Consider the following 227-nt stretch of genomic DNA (forward strand, 5'->3'; position numbering starts at 1 on the left):
CCCCATGTTGTCATTTCCGGCACTGGCTGCTGGATGCTACTGTCATTTTTTGTTTTAGATCTTCCTGAAAATGTGGTTTTCTTTGGTGTTTCTGTCCCCTGTGCAGAACCTAACTGCTCAGTGTATACTCTATTATTACACAATATCAACTATTGCAGAAGAACTAGTACACCATACTTTTACTGTGCCATAATCAAGCAGACATAATCAATACAATATAAGCACAC

The sequence above is a fragment of the Staurois parvus genome, unplaced genomic scaffold (genome assembly GCF_062004578.1).
Source record: "Staurois parvus isolate SC_StPar_1 unplaced genomic scaffold, SC_StPar_1.0 ptg000022l, whole genome shotgun sequence".
Lineage (NCBI taxonomy): Eukaryota > Metazoa > Chordata > Amphibia > Anura > Ranidae > Staurois > Staurois parvus.